Genomic DNA, 10,000 nt, shown 5'->3' with positions numbered 1-10,000 from the left:
CTTAACGCAAATTCAGAATTGACAACGCGAAGTATCTCTTTTTAAGCAAACCTGAGCAAATTTGGATTTTTTTCATTTTACCGGCGATTTACATTGAAAAATTAAGTTATATAAGCTAGTACATGAAAAGTAAAAACGCACATTTTACCTTCAAATTTTGCCTTTGGATTAGATTGCCCGCCGGCATAGGCTAATGCTTCATGCGAAGTTTCAATCTTGAGAGCGACTGTGCTAGTTTTTAACCCGGATTTTTAAATTTCCCTTTTATGGAAAGAAAACTAAGAAAACAAAACACTCTCTTGGCATAACACTCTTCAATTTGGTTCAATTACGAACACTACGAAGTTCAATTAACGAAGTTAACGGGCACCAAGAAAAATTAAAATCACGCACATTTATTTGAACAAGAACGAATCATTTGCTCGCATTCTATGGTTATCTTGGAGGCTTTTATGATATTATGCTTTCTTTTAATCAAAATAAACCTAGAGCGAAACAACTGTTTGAAAAAGTTGAAAATTTTAACGAATTTAAGCCTGTGGCGTCCTGTTTGCTTACATTCATGAATTTTGAGAAGAATATGATCGAGGCGAAAAGCGCAATAGACAAGCTATCGTCATATTAGACGCCTGAGTAATAGCAATAGTGGCGCCTGGCTCAAAGGAACTCCAGAATAGGCTGGATTAATTGCATAGAAGGGAACTGTTAAATAAGACAAAAAAAAAAAATGCGTACAACATGTTATGAATACAGACTTACCACGACAAGTAATTGTAGGAACTGCCTAAAAACTTTCTAAAGTAAGAAACCTCAAGAGGAAATTTACTGCCCAGAGGAAAGAAATGGATTTATGCTGAGTGTGACATGCTTAGTTAGATTATTTCCCATGTTGCAGTTTGGGCATTTCTGTCATCCGGGATTTTCTGGAGATCATTCACCATTTGTGCAAGCTAGGCGGAGGCTTATTCAACAGAGTCAAATCAACTTTGAATTTTCCCTCCCCACCCTCCCTATTTTTACTTTCTTGTGGATGGCGTGTGTCCCTTCACCTTTGCTGGGATCATGTCTTCTATATTTGGGTATTTGCTAAGTTACCATGCTGATTTTCAATAAACGGCCTAGCCCATCAGGGCTCTGCCAAAATATCCCAAACAAATGTGGTATTATTTGTGTCCCAGCAAGCGGAGCTCGCCCAGAGCAATGCCTTGCCAACAATATCAGTCAGTCTGTATGGAGCATGGAGCATCTTGTTGGTACGAGATTGCAGTGACTTTCCTTTCAAACAGCTGAGATGAGAACTGCGCAGGCGCAATCAGCAATCTGACATGATCAGTCGACACCAGTATCAAATGAAGAATTAACGGATATAAATATATATATATATATATATCTTCGTTTATCAATCTTTAACGAACTGATATTGGTTTCTACTAAAACAATTTGAATCAATTAGGTATCGGATATGAAATCCAGAAACTTCATTGCAAAAGTTCTATTTTTGTAAAAAATAACTTGCGAACGGATGGCAAAATGCCAGCTGATGCCCTTTGTTTTGATTCCCAATTAAATTTGCCCTGTATTTGGTGAAGAGAGTTCTTTACGGTAAGACGTGATTCCGTGTTTAATCTGCAACGGAAAAATATCCTAATATGAGCAATATCCTTACAGATATACGTTATTTTGGGGCGTTCACCTGAACACCCCTGAAATTGCGCCACAGTTTAATTTCATGAATGAGAATTTACGGGTTTGTTCCCAGGTTTACTAAACGGAATTAATGGATTCCTCTTTTCAGTAATAACACCAACCAGGCTTTGTTTCATCACTTAGACGAAGTTACAAAACTGAATTCTCGTCAGCTTTTTTCTCTTGTACATCAAGTGAACGTGTATCTTTTTTTTGGAACAGATTCAAAATTGGTAATTTAAGGGGGCTCGAAAGGGTTTCAACACTTAGAAGACTCCCTGTTTAGCAACAATAAAAGCAAGGTGACACACGATAGCACCAACCCTGTGTGGCCAACACATCACGCATGCGCACAACCATTTCACCCGGTCAATTAGCAGCCATGGCTACGCCAAGCTGATGAGGCCCAGAAGGCCGAAACAGCTGTCCAAGGCTGCTAATTGACCGGGTGAAATGGTTGTAAGCATGCGTGATGTGTTGGCTCACTGGGTTGGTGTTAGCGTGTGTCACCTTGCTTTTATTGTTGTCTCTGTTTAGATCGAATAACGCTACAACACTGTATCACGTAACAGCAATGTTATAGTACCATATGAAACACCGATTATTTCCAAAAAAGATGTGATCATTATTGTCATGTAATAAGTTGCCTTGGCATCGGGAAACCCTAGCAAAAACACCCTATATTTTGGATTTAGTTGCTTATATCTCAAAAACAAACTAGGTTTCCGCCTTTTTTGTTGCTGAAATGTGATTAGAAGGTGACGATGAAACTTTCGGCGAAGTTTAAAAAAAATTCTGTCGAGAGGATTCAGAGCTACCTTTAAAAAATCACAAAATTAAGGTTGCTCTGAATCCACAAGACAAAATTGTTTAAACTTTGCAGAAAGTCTCATCATGCCCTTCTGATTACTTTTCAGAAATAAAAAATGGGGTCACCAAGTTCGTTTTTGAGATATAAGCAACTAAAGAAACAAAAAAGGGTTTTTTTTTACAGGGCTTGACCGTTGCCACGGTGACATATTACGTCACAATAATGACTGTATCTTGTTCAGCAATAATTCATTTGGTACCACAATATTGCCAATACATGATGCAACATTGTGGTGCCAATCCCTCTAATATGAGCGTCACTTTGGAAGTGTTGAAACTAGTTCGAGCCTCCTTAATCAGGCATGTTTCATTTGTCCTAATTCAAAAGCAGGGACAAATTGCCGAAAAACCTTATTAGCCGAATCTTGCTTCAACCTGAATTAAATTGGAATTATGGGAACATTTGTTCACCAAATCATTTCATTGTGTAGGACACAGGCGAAATAAAGAAAAACAAAGAGTCACTCCAGTTTTCTCGATATCCCCAACCTCGTTCCCAGGGTCTCTCTTCTCTGCCTCCATTGTCTCAACGACAATGGAGGCAGAGAAGAGAGACCCTGGGAACGAGGTTGCGATATCCCATGGCTAACCAGTTTGGAAAAAATGTCGTTTCGAAAACTCCATAGTCAGTTTCAAATATTATACTTCCCGTGGCCAAAACCATCAAGTGCGCGGTTTGTTTCACGCAGCCTTACATTTGTGTTCAGTTTATATGTTAGCGGTACATTAAAAATTGGTTGAGGTAACGCTTCAGGGTGTTTGTCAAATTATAATTGATTCACACGGAAAATTCGGACAGTGACGAGAGCCTCGAGAACGAAGAGTTGATGGAGGGGTATAGCAGCTTAGAGCAACTCTGTTTTCTTGAATTCTCTGCTAACTTTCCTCTTGTTTCATAACTGTGGATATACACATGGCTTAATCTTCACATGAAACATTATTTTTAACACTGACATTGCGGGTAATTTTACCGTCTTTGGTCATCAGCTTGCATATTACTGACTTAAAAAGTACGCCGACGTGCAGTAATTTAATTAATCGTGCAATAAAATGCATCCTTTAAAATCCACCTTAAGGCAAAAAAAGGTTCTAGCTGTGGCAGTAAAAGTTAAAAATCGGCATCAGTTGTTTTTTAAACAATGTTTCACGTTGTACAAATATGAATCCTTAGCACGAATATTCGTGATAATCGCCGAGAACTTCATCTTTAGGGGAACTTCAATGATAAAAATGACACTCCTACCATCCGTGCTTTTTCTATAGATTTGCATTGGTGAAAAGATCGGACTGCCGAAAGGACAAAGAGAAACTCCTGAATGTTGATTTATTCAGTGATGTCATTCAGTTTTGTGATACATCACGGTTCTAAGTAAGCAGGCTTCTTTTTTTTTTTCTGTTTGGTAGAAATATCGAACATTAGAATGAACATCGAAACAACCGGCTTTTAATAATAGTAAAGATGATGTGACAAAAGTGTTGTTATTCATTAGAGATTAACGTTAACATCATGTTTGAAATGAAAATCTCTGCTTTTTTTTCCCTGCAAGTGATAAACTGTTCGTATTTTATGAATGAGCGTTTTCTAGAAATAAATAAACGTCAGTCATTGAGGATTTTGTTTACTTACTTACTGACTTACAAATCTAATTATTCAGTTAAGCCTTCAGGGACATCTAAAACAAATGTCTGCTTGCTGAGATTTAGAACCTGCAGCTGCATTCACATAGCATGCCGCAAGGGTATTTACCACTCAAGAATCTCTAGTAACTGACTTCAAGTTAAACATTTATATCAGTTCGTTGATAGCTATTTCCTTAAAACCATCACTTAGGCCCTCAATAATGTTTCTTGGACTTATAATATCAAGTCATTAAATGAAATCATGATGATAGGCATTTGATCTTAGTCAGTAATCCTTTTCAAACTTCCTCAATTTTGTGGTGGGCGATGATGAAAATGCGCACTAAGAAATTAAGAAAACATTACTCGTGTTAAAAATTGCTGTTCTTTACCTCACCTGAGCGGTGGCCGACTGTCATGAATACGGACTTTTTCAGTGAAGAAAACGAAGATCACAGGAATCGACACAGCTTGATCATTTTGAACCGGTGTTAAAAACTAATATATCACTTTAAGAAAATTGCAAAGGGATAATTATACTCTTACCACTGGTGTGGGGTAATTGTAGTCTTTGAAGTCGACTGGCCTGATACGATTGTTCGTTATTGTACATTGTTCGCATGTGTTCTAACCTAGTCTTGAAATAAAGAAATTATTTCTATATACTAGTTTTTACCCTTTTCTGCCTTTTTAATGAAGGAAATTAATTGGGAAGATTCATGGAGTGTTTGGTATTGTCATCATCTCATTACATCTGCAGCTTTTTGGTTGCCTTAGAGAATAAACGGCCTAAGAAGTATCTCTGCTCAATGTTTTCAACATTGAAAAGCTGTTGTCACGGAGGTAATCGAAGACTGTTTACAAGCAATGAGAAAGTGTAGGAAATTGTTTTCTCAAATTAAATTATCTTCCCACCTGGAAGTCTTTTTTTTACATTGTGCCTACAGACCGTGTCCGAGCATATTTATCAATCATCGCTCGCATATTTATAAATGACTTAGTTCAAAGTTACATGGTCGCCAGTTTTCAGTCTTATCTCTTACCCAAACATGAGAGCAACGACCTTGCATTGGCCGTATTTATACTAGAGGACGTGTCCAGAGACTCAGTCCAGACGCATAAAACGTCTGGCCGTTAAGTGCGACTAAAATAAATACGGGAACCACTTAACTTCGATGGCTAGAAATCAAATTCATGATTTTCTTCAAAAGATACTGGGCACCAAAGAGACGGTGTGCCCTTCATTGCTAAGTACGTCCCTGTTAAGAGTGTCTCGTCTTTATACTGGACGGCTTAGACGTCTGAGACGACTAAGACGTCTGTTACGTGCGTTGTTTTAGACGCACTTACCTTGAGACGCTTAATTCGTCTGACGTTTAATGCCTCCTCCTTATTTCCCGTATTTATACCAGTCGTCTGAGACGTCTTAGACGTCCTCTAGTATAAATACGGCCAATATTTCATGTTCGCGTCCTCTTTCATTGATAGTCCCATTGCGAGACAACTAAAGGCTTCAGTTGTCTCACCAGGCAAAACCCAACAAAAATGGCGGCAACAAATTTTCTATCGAAAAACAAAAAACAGGCCATTAAGTTGGGCTGTCTTATGTATATTAATTTAACCTGTTATTGACGAATTGAATATTTATACAGTCTCAACGGCTGTAGGATTGAGAAAGCTTTCTCGACATGCCTTCTCAAAATGTTTAAATTTGAAATTCCTTAACCTCTCACAGAGTATTATTCTAAACACTGTAGGACTTCACTTTTTTAGCTTTTCGGTATGAAAATGCCATTAAGGTTTCATCCGGTTCAGTAAAACGAGTAAGCGCATAAGTAAAAAACCAGAGTCGTATACGAAAATAGCAAGTCCATGCTTCCCGAAAAAACTTCAAATGTTTTGAACAGGATTCGATCTGTTGCTGAAACATCGGTGGTTGCACAGTTCAAAGTTGACCTTATACGTATTCAACAGATTCAACTTGTTGACCACTCGCTTCATAACAGAAACACGCTCGAGCATGCGCAAAATAACACCATTTTTCCCCTTTTCTAAATACTTTGGATTTGTGAAAGATGGATACAACTTTATACGCACCAGAAAAATACGATCTATACAAAGTTCCTTGGGACCTGAACTGTTTGAAATGCTTCCTGTCTGAAGAGTTTCAAAATTACTGCATTAACGGTTTCAGGGGAAAAAATTCCCCAGTCAATTCTTGCCAACCTTCATTAGGCAGTATTATGTTTTCAAAAATCCATCACATTTGTAAGTGTTGCGGTTTAATTATTTTAGTCAGCACAAGGTGAAATGAGAGCGAGCGATGTAACGGGAAGTGATCATGTGGGATTGTGGTATACACTCGGATGTTACTTGCGAACCGCCTAAATTTGTTTAGAGTATCCTCCGGAGCACTCGTTATTGGTTTTTAATATTGTGTTGCTTGTCCCGACTGATATGACTTCCCGCTCAAACTTTTGTCGAAAACATGTATTCGTTTACGCATAAAGACGGACGGCTTCACTGGATTTTTCGGAGCATGACAGGCATCCAAAATGACATCTAAAAAGCCGTAAATAGAATCATTCATGAAAATATTTTCCCTTAATATTGTAAGATATTGTTTTGAGCTTGCTCGCTACAAATTGCAAGACATCCTGAAAGCCACTTGAAAAACTATTTAGGTTCAATTTTTCTTCTGTTTCGGGCCACTGAAATCGTGTAAACAAGATATATAAAAATCAACATAATCAGGTTTAACAGGCATCCTACCGGTGCGGAAAAGCAAAGAGATCAGTCATTGTTTCCTTTTGGGATGCCTTGATTTGTCAACAATATCCAATAATTCAACTGGCAAGGTGTTTTTTTCAATAACTTGTTAAATAAGGTTTAGCATGCTTCTCTTGGGCTAATAATTTTCTGTAACTTGGCGATCACAAAACTTCCAAACGTTAGTGGGCATTCATTAAGTTTTTCCTAAGGGAATAAAGAAATTTCATAAAACTTGAGAAAATGATATTTGTCTAGCAAATAGATTTTCATTATTTGAGTTTTACACCTGAAACTGTTCCATTTTCTCGCTTTGCTTTCCGCCGTCTTCCGTTGATATCTGCCCTTCTGTTCTTTTGCATTCTCTTGTTTTATTATCCACTGTTTCTGCTAAGGACTTATAAAGGATTTCGTAGCTCGATATTTTTTGTCTGAAAAATGAGAGTTTCCCGTCTTAATAAATTCCAACCAATGAAGAAAAATAAATTCGCAATGCTAACTTTGAAGACAATCATGACAGATACTATTTTTTAACCCAGAAAAAATAACAGTGAACTTTACCCCTTTCTGCAGGTCAGTTGTAAAAGCCAGCCAAATCTGAAGGAAAAACGTTGCCTTATGCCTCTCCGGGTTAAACGCAATTTGGGTGCACTAGAACACCTCACGAATCTTCTAAATACCGGATCCTGTCACTTTGCGGAACTCTTAGCTTTAAAAGGATACAAGTTGTCACGAGCGTGCACACACACACAATGAATAGATGTGACACTCCCTTTCCCGAAAAGTAAAACCCAGAAGATTAGGACGACAAACTTGATTATTTAAAACTTTCGTAGGATAAATAATCTTGAAAACTGGAGGTCTCACAGCTTTCAGTAAAGTAAGAAAGCCCTCACTTCAACTAAACCGCATAAATATCAGCTGCTGTTTTGTTTTAATTTTGAGAGCATGAAAATTAATATTGATATCACACCCAAATTCTTCCTGCGTTTCGGGATCTTTTAAATGAGTTTTTCCTTTGTTTTTGCCACTACTCTTTTTTGATTGTATTAAATCCAGCAAACGGGTGGTCAAAACTGAATGAGTTTTAATAAAAGAGCACCACTGGTTCTTATGTCACGAGTGCAAAAACCACTTTTATTTTAACCCCAAAAAAACCCATAACTGAAACTTAATTAAAGAGACATCTTTTGTTAGGCTAACATGAAGCAGATGTTAGTTGAAGATTTATCTCTGTTTAAAAAAGATAACGTGGATGGTGCTTGAAAATGTAATATATTCCTTTTATTATCCGCGTTTGGACCTTTAGTTCCTTCGATTTATGCAGACATTGTAGTAAAAGAAATGTATGCACTGAGTTGACTAACTTAAGAGAGGAGTAAAGAAAACTGTTTCTCTACTGATACGTTTATCTTCTGAAAACAAAAGGCCATAAAGCACAACAAGAAATTTAAAGACCGTACCATCAGTAAAATACGGTACGCGTAGTAAGCAAATCAAGAGTAAAATGTGATAAATATTACATTGCAGAATGTATGCAGTATGCAGTATATCAAGAGTCAGAGGCAAACCTTTTTCCGTAGAACTGAACGTGAACGTTCGGCAAATACGTTCTCTCTTTCCTCCTCAACACTTACCTTTGTCAACTCCAAACTGAATCAATGTTGATATTCAAAGAAAGAAATTCACTTTTTTAATTCGTTTGCATATATCTGTAAAGTGTTTGTTTATTTAATTAGTTTGTATAATTAGTTTGTATCTTTTTTGTCTGTTTGTTTGTTTGTTTGTTTGTTTGTTTGTTTGATTTTTTTTAATTGCAGATATCTCTCAACAAGTACGGCCATTTGCTCAATTCGTTTACACTGCACAGTAATACAATAAACTCAGCCTTTAAGTCGCCTTTTAATTTAACATTTTAAAAGTTTAGAAAAGAAACGTATTTGGTTAAGACTTGGTTGAGGGCACCGTGATTTAAAAAACATAGTAATTGTGAAATAATCTTCAGCTCAGGACTAAGGCTCGTTGTTTGGTAATTGACAGTGCAAGAGAAAACAGTGTACATGTAATCATGAGCCGATCGCAAGAATAGCCCTTTTCACGGTTAGTTTTTCTCATTTGCATTGCAATGTAATCTAACGTGGATGCGAGGCAATTTCGGGTTAAAACTACAAAATAGCGAGTAAAAAATAGCTACGAAATTGCCTCGCGTCCACGTTAGATTACGTTGTAATGCAAATGAGAAAAACTAACCGTGAAAAGGGCTATTAGGGGTTGTCCGATTGCCTCGCTTTCAGACCAGGCCTGGTTACCACTGGAGGATACAGGCGTCATTGTGAAAGGTAGATAAGTAAACTGCTTTACACACGGTATCAATTCACGTTTACGTGCTCTTCCATCGAAACTATAAAAGCAAGGTGACACACGCTAACACCAACCCGGTGTGGCCAACACATCACGCATGCGCACCATTTCACCGGGTCAATTAGCAGCCATGGACAGCTTTTTTTTTCCCGTGAAAAACACCTTTATTCAGAAGATAAAAAACCCCTATTTACAATCATCATAAGAAAAAATAAAGTACTCGAAAAATGTCTCTCTGGGGAAAATCAAACATTCGCAAATAAAAAAAACAGGTTAACACATAATACGAAAGAAAAAACTAATTACTAATTACTGGATAAAATATACAAGAAAATCAAAGTTCATTTTACTCGGTCCGGGCGAGTCGGCTTACGAGCCGGCGGACCCTCAGAGTTTAGCGGGAGGACGTTTTAAAGGCTTCTTGGAACTGGACATCTTCAAAACATTGCGCTGAAAGGACAAAACACAATCAGTCAGAGCACTATAAGAGTCAGGATGCAAACGGAACTTCTCAATAGAAACAGTAACAAAGTTAGCAACATCGAAAGTAAGGAAATCACGATGAGGAATATTACGTAAGGCTGCGACAACACGGGGAGCAACAGGGCTTGAAGCAACAGATGAAACACGAGGTGGGGCAGAAACAGCATCCGACTCAGAAATACTAGGAACAAGAGATGGCACAGCATCAGGC

The 10,000-nt window shown here is 37.7% G+C and overlaps 1 protein-coding gene across 8 annotated transcripts in view; it reads right to left on the bottom strand.

The window, feature by feature from the left end:
• Positions 1-10,000, bottom strand: part of LOC138000133 (QRFP-like peptide receptor) — a 37,245-nt gene that overhangs the window by 6,845 nt on the left and 20,400 nt on the right. Inside the window, exons 1-2 of one of the 8 annotated variants that reach the window (XM_068846311.1) lie at positions 7,507-7,791; positions 7,235-7,376 (exon numbers count right to left, since the gene is read on the bottom strand). The exons of 1 other annotated variant lie outside the window; for it this stretch is intronic. The gene's annotated coding sequence lies outside the window, so the exon portion shown is untranslated. Of the gene's footprint in view, positions 1-148; positions 289-759; positions 841-4,722; positions 4,805-5,526; positions 5,733-7,234; positions 7,377-7,506; positions 7,792-8,516; positions 8,566-10,000 lie in introns of those variants that run through there. 6 more of the 8 variants (XM_068846318.1, XM_068846314.1, XM_068846313.1 and 3 more) reach the window with 6 other exon arrangements.

The sequence above is a fragment of the Montipora foliosa genome, chromosome 4 (assembly GCF_036669935.1).
Source record: "Montipora foliosa isolate CH-2021 chromosome 4, ASM3666993v2, whole genome shotgun sequence".
Lineage (NCBI taxonomy): Eukaryota > Metazoa > Cnidaria > Anthozoa > Scleractinia > Acroporidae > Montipora > Montipora foliosa.
This window is presented reverse-complemented; position numbering and strand designations above follow the sequence as displayed.